Here is a 14,948-nt window from a genome sequence, read left to right on the forward strand (position 1 = left end):
TAAGTGGTTAAAAGAATTGAAAAAATACCAAGAACTTCTTTATATAAAGTAGATTGAATAAAAAACAACTATATTCTGAAAACCCCCCACATATTGGTCAAACATTCCTCAGCGCAGGGAGAGAACATCCCGGTGCCTGCCCCAACAAAAACAAAAAACATAAAAATATAATCGCCATTCAGGCTATAGATCACTATCTAACTAATTCTAACTAGATAGCTAAACATGCCAAGAAAGAACCCAGTGAGGCAGCAGCAGGCAGTCGGGCGGATGAGGAAATGTCGCTGGTCTGAGGAGGAGGTCAACAAACTGCGAGTTCTGCGCCGGCGTCCTAGAGACACCTGGTCTTGGAAGTCCATTGCTAAAGACCTGGGGCGCGGCCGAACGGCGGAACAGGTGAAGGCGCGGAGCCTTGATAAGATCGATCGTGCGAGAGGCGGTCTCAACCTGCCGGCAGCGTCGGCTCCCCGTAGCGGCTCGCATTCAGTTTAAAACCCTGGCGCTAGCCTATAGGGCAGTGAAAGGAACAGCTCCCTCTTACCTCCGGGTTTTGGTCAATGCCCACAACCCTGCCCAACCACTCCGGTCTGCCACCTCGGGGCGACTGACTCCCCCGCCACTCAACGGTCCTTCTGGTCGATCGATGCGGTCACGACTTTTTTCTGTTCTGGCCCCACAGTGGTGGAATGAACTTCCCACTGAGGTCAGGACAGCAGAGTCACTGCCCATCTTTCGCCGCAGGCTGAAAACCCACCTCTTCAGGAAACACTACCCTTCCTCTTTGCCTGACCTACTTGTTGTTAACTAGTCGTAGGAACTATTGTTGTATTGTTGTATTGGATCTTGCTTAGTCGTTACACTTTTGTATTAGCTTGTGCTCATTTGATTTGGCTAATTTATCTCATGTGTTTAAGAAAGTAGGTAGCTGATATATTGCACTTTTACCTTAGCGCTAGGTATACTCTTGGTTGCTTGTTTTTACAGGAAATTCACTTAAGACCTCTGGTGATTAGTAGTTTCGTTCCCTACCTATGTTGAATGCACTTTTTGTAAGTCGCTTTGGATAAAAGCATCTGCTAAATGACTGTAATGTAATGTAATGTAATGAAACACTCATCCTAGAGCTAAAAAGCCCAGACGCAGTCCCGCCCCCACCGTCGCTAATGAAGCAGTACCTTCGGGATATTGTAGAAGCTGGTGGAGCCGATGGGGTTAAGCTGGGAGGGGGATCCAACCTCTCATTGAAGGTGGAGGATTGTTCTCCGGAGCAAATTGAGGCTAGGGCCCTGGGTCTAATCAGTAGCCTGGGAACTCCTGAGCCGGGGTGGTCGCGACGCCCGGTGGTGGATGATGAAAAGCGGCCCAGAAGGTGTGGTGGTCGACCTCATCGGAAGCGTCGTAAGGCGTTCCTGATGCGACTTTACCGCACGGATAGGGAGCGACTGGCGGGCATAGTCCTGGACGAACAGGATGGTGCCGAGTGTCCGATTCCCGTGCAGAGTGTTTCAAATCTACTCTGATGCGTGGGGGCTCGCCAGGCCGTTCATTGGATTGGGTCGCTTTCACTCCTTCGCTGGGGCAGACAATACTGCCCTGGGTCGGTTGGTTTCGGGTGAAGAAGTAGTCTCCCACCTCCGGCGTATGGAAAAAGGCAAAGCGGCCGGTCCCGACGGCATTACTCTTTCTGAGTTGAAGCTCTGGGACCCTGACGGCTCGCAACTCGAGCACATCTACTCGTCTTGGCTGGTCGCGGGTCATGTACCCCAGTGCATGAAGCAGTGCCATATAACCCTTATACCGAAATCTGATGATCCGGCCAAATTAGACCTACCAGGGAACTGGCGCCCCATTACCATCGGCTGTTTAGTCGTTGGAATTTTCTCTCATATCCTAGACAGGAGGTTGAGAGAAGCCTGCCCCATACATCACCGCCAGCGGGGGTTCATAACCTCTTCTGGCTGCTCTGAAAATCTGGTGCTGCTCGACGCATCGATGAAGATTAGCAAGGGGCAAGGCAAACCGCTGGGCGTGGTCTTCATAGATTTCTCTAAGGCGTTTGACACTGTCTCCCATGAACACCTGAGGGCGGCACTGGAAGGGCGGGGCCTCGACCGGCACATGATCAATGTAATCTTCGCGGGCTGCGAGGGATGTGTCACGAGGGTCAGGTGCGGGGAAGGGACAACACCTGACGTTAAAATGAAAGTGGGTGTGAAACAGGGTGATTCCCCGTCTCCTCTACTGTTCAACCTAGCGGTGGATCCACTAATGCACGCTCTCGAACGCAAAGCGCGATGGTTACAATGGCTTTCGCCGATGACATCGCGCTGCTGAGTGACTCAAGGGCGGGTATGCGACGAAATCTGCTCATTTTGGGGGCATTCTGCCAACTTACCGGCATGCGAGTTAACACCGGTAAGTGCCATGGGTTCTTTATCGAGAAGAAGGACGGCCGCCTCACCTACAACCAGAACGTCGAGTGGAGCCTGGATGGTGAGAGGTTGCACCTGATCGAACCTGCGGGTTATGAGAAGTATCTTGGCCTCAGGGCGAGTCCACTAGGCGGCTTGACTTCCCCGGACCTAAAAGCCTTGATCGCCCTATGGTGTGACAGGATCGGCAGAGCCCCGCTTGACCCTCGAGTCAGACTTGAGCTTTTGAATCGTTTTGCCCTTCCGAAGGTTCTTTTCGGTGCGGATCATACTGGCGTCAGTCCCTCACCCTTGAACGATGCGGACACGTACATCCGAACCGTAGTGAGGTTGTGGCTTCACATGCATCCTTCGTGGTGTAATGGGGTCTTGTACTCGCACAACGCCGATGGTGGCATAGGCTTGCTGCGTCTACGATCGGTTGTGTCTGCTACCCAGGCTCGACGGGCTTTCCGACTCGGGATGTCTCAGGACAGGGTTATCCGGAAAGTAGCTTGCGCGGTGATCGGGGCAGATAACTTGGTGTGGTGGTGGCTAAGGGCAGGTGGGAACATGGACAACCTCCCTCGCTCGGGGGGGACTCCGCCTCGGTCTGTTTCTCCTCGAGGCAGTTTATTGCTGCCCTGCAGTTGCGGGCAAACATCTACCCGACCCGGGAAGCCTCAATAAGGGGGCGGCCCAAAATTAACGCGGAATGCAGTCGTTGTGGAAGAAGAGAGCTCGAATCCGCTTCCCATATCCTTAGTCTCTGTCGATTGGTCAAGAACAGCCGGATCAGGAGCCACAACAGGGTATGCCAGCTGTTGGCCGCGAAAGCCATCGAGTTCGGCTGGCGGGCCTATCCGGAGTTCAGGTTCCGTGACCATGAGGGAGTCCTCTGGATCCCGGACCTGGTACTCGTGAAGGGTCGTCAGGCGCTGGTGATTGATGTGGCGGTACCCTTCGAGATGGACCTGACTACCTTGGCTTCGGCTGAGACGGCGAAGGTCCGGAAGTACGCGCCACTGCTCCAGTACATCCGCATCTTTTCTCTTCCTTTTATATTCCTTGCTCCTCCACTGACAGTCTTTGTTTAGCCATGTTTTCCTAAAACACAAAGTATGAATAATTTTAACTGGGATGTGCCTTTCTTTTAGATTACTTGACAAGATGTAGGTACTATGGTTTGTAACACGTGTTTTATATTTGAACACTTATAAATGGTTTAAATGTAAAACATAATGTAATATAATTAATTAATTTAAATTATGGTAAGTAAAAGCAGTATAAGAGCAGCCTACAGTGTCCATGCTCTACAAGTCAAATATGTTGGGTAGGCTATAAAAGACACATAAATCAGCATGTGTATACATTTATCCATAGGTAAAACAGTCAAATAACATTTGAATATGTAATCATGAGCATAAGTAATATTATATGTCCACAGTAGGATGTTATAGGAAGATTTTACAACTCCAGCCATTGACATTACAACTCCGGCCAATGGAAAATCGTCCAGAGTTGTAGTCTGCCGGAGTTGTAAAATGTGCCCTTTTCCCTACATCAAGTAAATATTGTACATGCTAGCTCTTTGTTGTTAGCACAGTTGCTAGCTGCTACAAGAACAAAACTAATATAAATTCAATCCACAGCTCATACCTAATATTATCAATATTAAGGGGGCGGAGTTGTACTGCATTAGCTGTGACATCAGTGATATCAACATTGTTTGTCTAAAATATAAAAAAAAGTAAAACTTACCTGAGCACATCATGTACTGCTGCATCCTTCATGCACAGGTGGTGGGAAAGGGGTCCTCGGGCTTATAGCTGACCACTCTATTTCCTGATTAGAACTGTTTTTTTTTTTAAATAGTCCGGAGTTGTAAGAAACAGAGGACACAACTTTGATAGGCAGATTTCTGTATAAAATATTTTTTTAGAATTGTGTTATTTCTTGTTTAATGTGTCTTTAACTATTCTTTTTCATTTGAAACATATATTTTCAAATTGATGATGTTTTTAATAGGTTTTTGGAACAGTGTGATATTGTGACCTCTTGCTGAGGACAGGTAAATTAACATGTAATCTCTATGTATAGATCATGTATTCAAGTAAATTCAACAGAAACAGTAAATACATATATACAAATACTACTATGGGTATACCCAGATCCCATAGATTTAAATATGTATATATTTTATTTATTATACATTTCATGATTTTTAACATCAAGATCACTTTTCTATGTAGGACGTGTTTTGTCCCAATTCTCAAGAATGGGTGCTTTGCAAACACATTGGTGAAGATTTTTTTTGGTAAGGAATTTATTCCAAGACTTTGTAATATCCCCTGACTATAGGGAGACAATGTAAAATATTGTATATAAATATTGTATTGTGAAGTATGATGCACTGCTATGCATAAATGTATTGTCTCTCCTGATGATAATAACAATAAAAACAATAAGTTGCAAAAAAAGAAATAGGAAATCCAACGCACTAAATATCTTTTAAGTATTTTTGGTCAAGTTGAATATGTTACGTTATTGTTGTTATTGTTACAATTAGGGCTGCATGATATCAAGGCAACAATATGGACAATAGGCTACCGTATGCATTTTCCCCTACTTGCCTGAAGTCATCCAATCACAAACATCCCTTGTTTAGCCGGAGGCAAAGGAAAATCACCCCTCTTTTTCTCTTTGCATCATATTGAAAAAAGTTCAACAATTCAACTCTGGCAAGGGTGGTGTGTGTGTATGAGACGAGTACAACCGCAGAGCACACTTTTATGTAGCCTAGTATATGGTATTCTTTTAATTTATTCTGCCATGACCAGGACCCATGGGTAACAAATTGTGTTCTGTATTGAATGGAATGACAATAAAACTCCTTGAATCTTGACCCTTGCTTGAACGTGGTCGCAGATTGCTCGTGGCAAATCTGATAGCGATTTGATAAAAGGGTGTACCAAACATTTCTCAGTTGATCCTTGTGTGATTTATCCTGTAGAATCCATTTCTGCATTGTACATTTTTGTATTGTGCATATTTAATTGGATAATTTGCATATTTTAATAGATCAGGATAAATAACGAGTAAAGGTCATACAACTTGCATTTTGGTGGTTTTGTGGTAAGTGAATGAATGTTTTATCTCATTCAGGTGTAAGGACATTTGCTGTGTATCCATTCGGCATGTTTATTATGGTCAATTAGCATAACATATGAATATGTAATGACTCAAAGCAAACACATGGTTATTTTCTGTTCAATATTAGTCCAAGTATTTCTTTTTACAAATATTTGTATTCCTGTACATGATCACTATAGAGACAGTAAATATCACAATCAAATATTATTTGTCCATGTAGTAAGCTAAGACACTGGGAGGCATCTGGGAACGTATTGCGGTAGACCTTGCCTAGAGCAGCAAACAGGGCAGCGGTGAGCTTGATAGCGTGAGGCTTTATTTCTTGATCGGCTTTGTGGATTGGCCAAGCTTTGCGTGACATTTGTGCCACTGAAGCAATATAAGCGCTAAACGCGCACATTAGGACTCCAATGTTGTTCAGAGTGGGTTTTACAGATCCAAAAAGATATATGGTGTGAGACATGTTCTGCTGGACGGTACATGTGAATGGAGGACCAGAAGGATCCTTTTGTGCTGCTGCTGCAGTGCAGGACGAGTTGTACGCCTTTGAACGTCGGAGTTATGACTTTGTTGACTTTGGACTAGGACCTTGGACTAGGATTCAAGCCCACGTTTTCAACACAGAGTCTTTACACTGGAGGAAGCTGACCACAGTGACAACTGGAGTAGAAGACTATCCACTTAGATGGAGTGACCGCAGTAGTCATGATGGCCACACAGCTGTGCTGATAGAATATATTGTCTACATCTGGGGAGGGTGTCCTCCTTACAGCAACATGCTTTATGCGTTTGATGTCGACACCCACAGCTGGTTCAACCCCAGGGTGTCTGGGACTGTACCAGAGGGGAGGACTTACCACTCAGCCTGTGTCTTGAGGAAGGTCATGTATATTCATGGAGGATGCGTGCAGCTGACTACAGCACGACCTAACTACAAAACTAATGACATCTACAAGTTGGACACCACCACAATGGTCTGGTCTTTAGTTAACACCAGAGGACCTCCCCCACCTTATTCAACAAAACACTCTGCCACCATCATTGGGACAAAGATGTTTGTATTTGGGGGTGAAGGTCACCACCTTCCCCCCCACGACCGCATCAGAGTGTTTGACACTGAGACCAACTGCTGGCTGAACACACCTTCTGAACCTTGGCTTTGTCCAAAAGGCATGGGTTCATCCTTTGCCTACAATGGAGAGCTGTACATAATTGGTGGTGACGGATCCGGGCGGGACACTACCTCAAGTGACGTGTGGAAATTTAACCCAGAGACCTTTTCCTGGACAAAGGTTGGGACCAAGGGGAAAGACCCATCTTGGTGTAGTAAACGCTGTTTCATGGTGGGACATCGCATCATCCTCTTTGGATACCTCAGAATGAAAGACCTGCAAATCCTAGACTTGAGTCCTAGTCTGAAGACGTTATGTAAGCTAGCAGTTATTCAGTACGGTCTGGAGCAGTCAGAACTCCCACACAACATCAGGTGGGAACTCAGGGCCATGACTTCCAACAGCAACAGAACACTCTCTTCAGTGAACTGGACAGATAGATTCGATAGTTTCGATGAACAACCTTGAACAACCTGCTGTAAATTACTCAAAGCAAACACAGTTATTTTCTGTTCAATATTATTCCAAGTATTTATTTACAAATATTTGTATTCCTTTACCTCTGATCACTGTAGAGACAGTAAATATCACGATCAAATATTATTTGTCCATGTAATAATAACCTAAGTAAGACACTGGGAGGCATCTGGGAACGTACTGCGGTAGACCTTGCCTAGAGCAGCGAACAGGGCAGCAGCGGTGAGTTTGATAGCGTGAGGCTTTACTTCTTGATCGGCTTTGTGGATTGGCCAAGCTTTGCGTGACATTTGTGCCACTGAAGCAATATAAGCGCTAAACGCACACTTTAGGACTCCAGTGTTGTTCATGTTTCATTTTTGTTGGCCTTAATTATTGCTCCTGTTCCTCTATCTATGCAGAGATAGTTTTATTTTTTAATGGTTGTTTACATCATTGGAAAGCCTTTTCATGGCCATGTTGAGATCATATCTCATATTGAGATTGTGTCTAGAACTTGAACTGAATTGTCATTGTTATCCTGAAACATTTTTCAAGTGAAAAAACAGTGTGAGACATGTTCCGCTGGCGCTGGACGGTACATGTGAATGGAGGACCAGTAGGATCCTATTGTGTTGCTGCTGCAGTGCAGCACGAGTTGTACGCCTTTGAACGTGGGGGTCAGACTTGCACCGTGATTCAAGCCCACGTTTTCAACACAGAGTCTTTTACGCTGGAGGAAGCTGACCACAGTGACAACTTGAGTAGAAAAATATAAACATTGGAGTGACTTCAGTACTCATGATGGCCACACAGCTGTGCTGATAGAATATATTGTCTACATCTGGGGAGGGTGTCCTCCTTACAGCAACATGCTTTATGCGTTTGATGTCGACACCCACAGCTGGTTCGAACCCAGGGTGTCTGGGACTGTACCAGAGGGGAGGACGGACTACTCGGCCTGTGTCTTGAGGAAGGTCATGTATATTCATGGAGGATACTATTCATGGCGTACTATACTACGAAGCACTAAGGGTTCCCCAATTAATTACATTTTTTTTTGCGGTTTTGGGCGGGCTTTGGGCGAACATTTCTCGGTTTTGGGTGGATTTTGATTTCTGCTTTTGTCAACTTTATTTCGAAAAACATTTTTTTCCTCTAATCTAGCTAATTTGACACTGTTATTTTAGGCCTGGGGTTCTTGTGTTGAGGGTCACACAAGGAAAAAATGCTCTGAAAGCAAAATTAACACCAGAGGACTTCCCCCACCTGCTTCATCAGAACACTCTGCCACCATCATCGGGACAAAGATGTTTGTATTTGGGAGTGAAAGTTACCACAACTGCATCAGAGTGTTTGACACTGAGACCAACTGCTGACTGAATACACCCTCTGAACCTTCTGAGCTTTGTCCAAGAAAACCCTTCATGCGTTCATCCTTTGCCTACAATAGAGAGCTGTACGTAATAGGTGGTGACAGATCCGGGTAGGATACTAGTACTACCTCAAGTGACCTGTGGAAATTCAACCCAGAGACCTTTTCCTGGACAAAGGTTGAGCCCAAGGGGAAAGGCCCATCTAGGTGTAGTATGCGCTGTTGCATGGTAGGAGGTCACATCATCCTCTTTGGACACAGCAGAATGAAAGACCTGCAAATCCTAGACTTGAGTCCTAGTCTGAAGACGTTATGCAAGCTAGCAGTTATTCAGTACGGTCAGGAGCAGTCAGAACTCCCACACAACATCAGGTGGGAACTCAGAGCCATGACTACCAACAGCAACTGAACTGTATTCACAATACAGCCTCCATCTGGACTCGCTCAGATAGTAGAGCTGCCCGCACCGCTGCGTGTTCGAACCAATCAGCGGCTGCTAGGGGCGGGATCATCCAATCACTTGCCAAGTAGCTTGAACAAAATAAAGGGGCCGTCCCTTCATCGATTGTGCTACCGAGGTCCCAGATGGAAGTAGGAAGTAGTAGTGAAACAAATGTGACTCAAGCTTCTTCCATCTGGCAGAGTCAGGTCCTTCTCTCGCAGTCAAGGGATCATTCATAGGTTGCGGAAGAGCGCCCTCTAGCGTACTTTTTTTTTAAATTTACGTAGATCTACATCAATGTCAGTCAACGGTTGGATTTGAAACTACGTAGATCTATGTCAGTGGCAGTGAATGTGTTAAGAATTGCATCATGCTATGTATCTAATCCAATTTGTCTTCAATCTTGTGAAAAAAAAGTGATGATGACGTCATGATGACGTTATGATGACATCCTCCGGTGACATTCGTGACTAGGCCAGATCACAGCCAATGTGGGGATGATTTAATGTGTTTATGGACGGTTTTGTAGTGACCTCTAACAGCTGCTTTTACGGCCAGTGTGGGTGATGAAAAAGCAGTTTAGATGTCCTCCCGCTCAATACTTCCAAATCATCCCCATATGGGCTGTGATCTGACCTAGTCCTGAACGTCACTGAAGGACTTCATCACAACATCATCATGACGTCTTATCAGCGATTAGGCCAGATCACGGCCCATGTGGGGATGATTTGGACATCATCATCACCAGGACATCTTATGAACACACCCAAATCAACACATATTATACATAAGAATGTGAAAAGGAGAGAGGAAGTGACCAAATGAACAGACATTTACACTCATGGTTTTACTAACAAATGACATAAAACAACATAAATCACCAAATAACACCACGACAAAACACTAAACACAATAACCCATAACACAACCCCAATACGCATTCCCATGTTCAAATAATAACACAAATAAGAAAAACAACACACAGTCCTTTTCCAAGTGCATGCTGGGAATTGGACTTCCTCATAGCCACCATTAAAGGTCACTAAAAATCCACAACATTTTCCAATGAAATCAGCTTGTTGCCTACATCTGTGCAAGTTTTTTTTTGTGTCACACAGAAGCTGCCAAATAATCCGACTTAGGATAAGAACAGTCGAGGATTTTAAAATATGTGATTTAACCATTACAACAATTTAGTTATCCTCTGTCTAGGAGATTTCAGTGGCAACATATATTTTCTCTATAGGATTTATGTTAGTTGAAATAAGTTGATATTCTGGGCCAGATCTAACTAGACATGATAGGACTTGATCAAACCCCATTCATTCGCTCCTTGGTCCAGGTTCGTCCATGTTTTGCAGGGAAAAATACATTCCATTTTGCCCCATGAATTTAAGTTAATTAAGTTAATCTATGCAAGGAAACATTGCTAGGTCCGTCCGTAAACAGCTACCGGCACAGTTGAACTGATCGGCATGAAATTGCATGCACACTCTCAGTAGGCGAAGGAAGAACCTCTGCACCAGTTCTTTCAAATCGACCTCATGGTGGACTTGGTGGTGCTATAATAGGTAAGGGTTAGATATGTGTTTATAATGTGTTTATAGCCATGTGTCACGTGAAGCTTGACCAATCACTTTGTTGACGTGCCTGACCAATCAGAACGTTGACGTCCCTGACCAATCAGAACGTTGACGCACACACAAAAAGTCAGGTATAGAGCGCCGCTAAAAATGTAGACTAAAAATGTAGACTTAAACTAAGAACCAAATGGACCTGTTGAATTAACTCTGAGAGGGCGGACCTGTACCTCACCTGGTAGAGCGCATACCTGGTAGAGCGCATCACAAAGAAGATGTTCTTTGTGTGAAAACCATATTACAACAATGTGTACTTTGACTCGATTTTAATTGCCCCGCTTTGATCGCTCACAGTAAAATTAAATATCTTGCCCGTTCCCGAAATATTTAGATATTTCCTGACATCTGAGGTATCTACGACGACCCCTTGAATCTCCCAGGTCATAGAGAATCTAAGTTCGGCAACAGGGGTTATTGAAGGATTGGCTGGTATTTCAGTATTTGTGGTTCCATATACTTTTGTCTCAGTAATTTGTAATGGACTATCTGCACTTGCACTGTTACAGCTCGAGGGTCTCTCTAGCTGTTTTTACATCGGGATCTGTGACCTGGCTGCGTTTTCGGCTTTAAAGGCGGTTAGTTCCTTGGTGAGCAATCGTATTTGAACATCACGTTCATCCAATTTGTACTTGTAGGACATCATTATTTGTGTGATATCCTCTGAAATTAGAGGGTCGATGACTTCGTTCTTTTCCTCGGGGATAACATCACTCTTTGACCTCATTTGTGGGTCGATGACTGCGTTTTTCGGCTCCGGAATGACAGGACTCTTGGACCTCATTTGTGTGCTATCTTCTTTGTCAAACCATTCTCTCATAAGGGATGGCGGGATGCCCAAACTCAGACTTTCTATTACTTCGTTCATCGTCGGCTCATCATTCAAAGACGTACTGTAGTTTCTTGTATCTTTCTTTTTCTATTCGTCATATTGGGCGGAATCTTGGGCAGATCCAAGATTCTGTTGAGGATCTAACAACTGGGCTAATTACCTTGAAGGAGACTTTTTCGAAATGAATAGTAACATAGAATCACTCAATATTTCTGGATATTAGTCTTCATCAGAATTTTTACAGTTTATATACTTGTGTATTCATGATATAATAGTGATGTCATGAATAGTCCCCTTGCCTGACCAATCAGAACCTTGACGGGCCTGACCAATCAGAACGTTGACGTGCCTGACCAATCAGAACGTTGACGTGCCTGACCAATCAGAACCTTGACGGGCCTGACCAATCAGAACGTTGACGGAAAAGCCAGGTATAGAGCAGGACCGCTCTATGTATAGAGCGGCTAGCGCCGCTAAAAATATGTATAATTTTTTTGATGATTAGTCTAGCTATTTATTGAGTTCTTATACGGATTTGTCATTTGCATACAAGTGGCATTACTGTAAATAGATGGTGTATGAAATGAAAGCCTGCCAGGTACTTATAACAAAGCATTAATAAGGTGATGTCATGGATGGAGCTCTCTCTCTTTGATCTCTGCTCTGCCCTGCAGGAGTTAATGAGTATATTATTTTCCTCTGAAAACCGATCAAACTACAATAATAACGACTGTCTGTCTATCACTCTGACACGTGCGTGAAGGATATAACACATAATAAGCAAGCAGTGACACTTACAATGTTAAGGTGACATTAATGATTATGTATTACATTGTTTGTTTTGCTTACTTTGTGATTGTCTACTAGTTTCTTTTTTTAAACTAGCAATTGTTTAATTGTATTGGCTTAAGTAGACTACTTTCAGACGGAGCACCGTTTTTATTCAGTGTTCATATGTTTATAGGATTATGTATTTGCACTGTATTAGTCATACTGGTGAGGTGACAGTAGATTTATAGTGTTGTCTATTGACAATTTGTTGATCTGTGAGCTGCAATTTACAGATATAACTGCCACGTGACCTGTAGCCTATGCTCGATTCAGTTCCTTTAATTTGCAACTCTCTGGTATAAAGGATTCTCTGCTGGTATTATTTCCATAGTGCATCAAGTTAACCATAACATGGGTGGAGAAGTACAGACACTCTGTGTAGGTCTCTGGCAGCTTAAGTAGGGCGTGCAGTTGCTAATTCTTGATTATTTTCAAGTAAAGCACTACTGAAAGTTTAAAACTTTGGTATCAATACTTGGTACTTCCACGCCTACTTCAGAGCACACTCCATGAAGCCTTGAATTCATGGAGATTTATTTGTTTTTGTCACAATCCTAAGCCAATAATTTGATGACTGGCAGAGTCTCCAGAAATCTCCTGCCGGAGACTTAAACAATAATTACTTAATATTTAATATCACAACAGAATGAGAAGAATCAAATTAAATGATGTAACCAGCACAGTACCATGCTTTCTAAAGGAAGTGAGATCATAATTATTTTCAAGATAGTGTCGTCTGACTGTTTAATTGATGGAAATACACAGGGCAACGAGTAACAACGTCTATTAAACAATTCTACCTCTGCAATTGATCACACAATATTATAATATGAGGAACGTAAACAATGTGCAGTGAAAATATGTCTCTGTATTTATTCATGAATATACATTTAAGAATATATTGTATTTTATGTCCCAACTAATTCCAACACACTTTGCTAGTTTGGGATGGCTCAGGGTAGAAGACAGGGTTAAGCAAATATCATTGGGATTGGTATTTAAGATAGTCAAAGGGACAGTGCCCTCAATACCCTCATACCTGTCTAACTACTTCTCCAAAGTGAGTGACAGCCACAACACTAGAGGGAGTAACCATCTGGTATCACCCAAATTTAGAACAAACATGGATCTATTCTACTATTCTGCCATCAACATGAGGAATACCCTGACACCATCCATTAATACTACCAAGTCAGCCATACCCCCCATGACCAAAATTTGCATTTTAAAACAAAGTGTGAGACGCCAGATGTATGTGAAAACTTGGTGTCTTTCAAAACTGGCCTGAAAAAAACTATCTATCTCCTGATAGATGTATTTTCAGGCCAGTTTTGAAAGACCACAAGGGTAGGTACATGTAGTTTCGCATCTCCTTTGTACATGCAGTATCATATAGGCCTAGTGTTTGTATTTGTTGATGGCAGTATTATTGTGTTAATTCCAATTAACATAGCATAAAGATCTTTATGCTATGTTGATGAATTGAATACATAGGACCACAATGGAAACAAGTTATGTCTTTCCCTTTTAGCCTTAATGTCTTACTGTACCACGTGCTGTTTACATAAACATTTCTGACTAATAAAGTACTCAATCAATCAATCAATCCTGTGTCCTTTGAGAAAATTATTTCACAGTGTAATCACATCAAGTGACCACTAGGTGGCTCTGTAGACCACCTCTTATACTACAATGCGACTGGTGTTTGTGGAACAACAGACAGATAAGTAATCACTATTTACCGGTAGTGTAAAGTAACTAAGTAGGCTACATTTACGGAAGTACAATTTTGAGCTATTATTGCTTTACTGGAGTATTTCCAATAATCAGTACTTTTACTTCTACTCCACTACATATCAGAGGCAAATATTATACTTTTACTCCACTACAATTATTTGAAAACTTGAATTACTAGTTACTTTGTAGATTTTGATTATTATTACAAAACATACATTACCCACTTCAGCCCAATATACATTTTGGCCATTTGAAAATAGCCGATCTACAAGCTCAACAATGCTAACACTGTGAGCTTGTAGATCGGTTACTTTCAAATGATATTTATACATTTTATATTTTCATTTTCATTTTCATTTTTCTCTCTCTCTCTCTCTCTCTCTCTCTCTCTCTCTCTCTCTCTCTCTCTCTCTCTCTCTCTCTCTCTCTCTCTCTCTCTCTCTCTCTCTCTCTCTCTCTCTCTCTCTCTCTCTCTCTCTCTCTCTCTCTCTCTCTTCTCTCTCTCTCTCTCTCTCTCTCTCTCTCTCCAATTCAAATGGGCTTTATTGGCATGAGAAAACATACGTCTAGCTATGCCAATTAAGGCAAAAGGGGAAGAAAACAAATCTAAACAAAAATAATGTAGGATATACAATTAGCTACAAGAAATTGAGAATGAAGACATGTGTAAACAGAGAGCTGTTCCATTTGCATCTCTCTCTCTCTCTCTCTCTCTGCATGCATGGTGGTGCCACTGCAGTGCAGTGGTCTGAGTCTCAGTCTCAGTTACATAACATGAACTGAACACTGGCAGCCACATGAGCGCCTCGCTGCAGCAATGTGCGTGCGCGTGCGCGCACACACACACACACACACACACACACACACACACACACACACACACACACACACACACACACACACACACACACACACACACACACACACACACACACACACACACACACACACACACACGATAT

This window comes from Gymnoscopelus microlampas (assembly GCF_963454915.1).
Source record: "Gymnoscopelus microlampas genome assembly, chromosome: 20".
Classification (NCBI taxonomy): domain Eukaryota; kingdom Metazoa; phylum Chordata; class Actinopteri; order Myctophiformes; family Myctophidae; genus Gymnoscopelus; species Gymnoscopelus microlampas.